This window comes from Anoplopoma fimbria, chromosome 14, assembly GCF_027596085.1.
Source record: "Anoplopoma fimbria isolate UVic2021 breed Golden Eagle Sablefish chromosome 14, Afim_UVic_2022, whole genome shotgun sequence".
Taxonomy (NCBI): domain Eukaryota; kingdom Metazoa; phylum Chordata; class Actinopteri; order Perciformes; family Anoplopomatidae; genus Anoplopoma; species Anoplopoma fimbria.
In genome coordinates, this window is record NC_072462.1 from 10693079 (window position 1) to 10695455 (window position 2377).

Below are 2377 nucleotides of genomic sequence, written 5' to 3' on the forward strand. Positions count from 1 at the left end.
ATTTCATCATACGTGTCCGCTTCACTTGATTGAAATTTAAAATCTTTTTGACAATGATGACACAGTCCATCCATCTGTTGGTGCAGACATCTTGTCCTACGCTTCATATTCCCAGGACATTTCATATGGAGATGTAGGTCCCTGCCCAATGATTCCTGATTATTAGAACTTGTAAACACTCTCTCTCTTCTTAACACTTAATATCCAAAGTCCTTAAAACAATACATGCTAAATATGGTCCTCTAGGGACTATGAATTTGTGGTTCTCAGAGGATGAAAAATGTTGGCGACTTTGACCTTTTTCTTTAACAACTCCAATCACACCTAAATATACAAAAGCAATATTAATAGCGAGCTTGGTTAGGAAGGTCTTAATTGATTGGTAGGGGCTACAAGTGATCAACAACTGTCACAGTAGCAAAAAGGCACATCAGGCTAAAAACAAGCTTTAAACCAAATCTAATAGACATCCATAGAAAATTTTGGTCTCATGAACAGGAGCTTCTGCTCACAGGTCAGTTCTGGACCTGGACCAGTTTGAGACCACCTGGCTGAGTATAACATGTTCTTTTAGTTTGAAAAACCTGTAGATCTTCTCTGATCATTGTCTTTTAAATGGTGCTTATATTTCTAAAACATACCAGACCAGATAAAAACACAGGGTTTCAGTTTCCTCTCACAGTCCAAACATGCAGGACGAGAAAACCACCTAAATCTTTGAATGTGTTCGTCTGTCCATTGTATGATAGACTGGCAACCTGAACTCGAGCCTAATGCATGCTGGGAAAGACTCCAAACAGACACTTCAGAACCCATTTATTGAATGTTTATAATACATTGTGAACATCCTGGATTTTGTACATCAAAAACAAAGAAAATTAAGAAAACACTCACAAAGTGCAACCAACATCTAAATCTTTACGAAATAATGACATGTTTGTTTAAAAAAACCTAATACTTTACATCACATTTCAGTGTGCTGCCGAACATGTTTTAGTGCATCTTTATTCCTTTCATTGCTTATTTTGGTGCAATATTTCAACTTGTATCCTAAAAAAAACTTGGTGTACCTTCTGGGTATCTCACTTCATCTAACCTGGGTTTAATAGATTCTGCATTGATTCCTCTGAAGAGGCCAAGACAAACATGAGCAGACACTCCCTTTGTGCATGTGAGGTGCTAACAGTGAAACTCAAAATCCAACAAATAAACTTATAAATATACAAACTGTACAGGCTTGACACAAAGAGGGAGAGCTCTGAATAAGATCCCCTTATTGTGGAGTAAACTGGAACGGGCTGCGTTCCACGGAAAACTGGACCACGAGATCATTCACAGAACAAACAAAACTCTTCATATAAAAAACGTGTTTTCGTATAGATTTCCCATTTTGCTCCTCAGTTTACCAGTTAAAGAAATACCTCACCCCCAAAATAACGTTTTGCATATCAATTACTTACCCAGTGTCAGAAATCGTGGTATCTTCTCATGAGCTCGCTTAGTACCTCATAGCAAGGGGTTGTTTGTTAATTGACGCCAATCTCGTTCTGATTTACCACCGGATGTCTTTTTTTGTCAGTAAATGGGACCAGAAAGAGCTGGAGCCTCGTGGTGCAGCAGCTTTTGCGGGGACAAAATTCAATTAAATTGAACGTTGAGCAAAAGACGTGAGTCCACTGGCTATCCAGCATCGACAGGTGCCGTCGGTCCATTGCAGAAGAAGGGGACAGGACAAAATGATGATGAATTTAAAAGAGCTCTGGGTCAAAGCTCAGACAAGAACCACGCAGTGGTCACCACTAAGACCCACAGTACAAGTAAAATCGACAGATACACAGTCTTTTTTCGAGCTCATGGCTTTTTCTTAGAGCCAGAGACTAGTGGCCAATTGAGGAACTGCAGCTTAACAGCTCTGCGTATTGGGTCCCTTACATCCAATCATAATGTTTACATGAGAATGCAACCCGGTCTCCAGCAACACCACAGGTGAGCATTTGACTACGGAAACGCCAGAAGACATTTCAGACAGTTTGTGTCCTCACTGAACAAAACCTTCCTCTATGCACTAGTGAGGACTATAACAACAGGTTAAGGCCCTGCCGTAGACGAACTACAGTGTTTAGAGCGTAGAAATAAAATATATTCTATTTCTATGGTGTTATACGATACAAAGACTTGCCGCTGTTGTGACACACAGAGCAGCAAGAGCATGGGTCAGTACCTAGTCCCCACCAGGAGGGGGCTGCGTCCCACAACACATGCCCCTCACTTCAGCCCAGAGAGTGTTTCACAGCGAGTCCCGAGCAGCCTGCCCGCGGCGCTCGGATCCCCCCCTCTGTCCCCCCCTCTGTCCCCCTACATTACTTGGCCTTTAGCT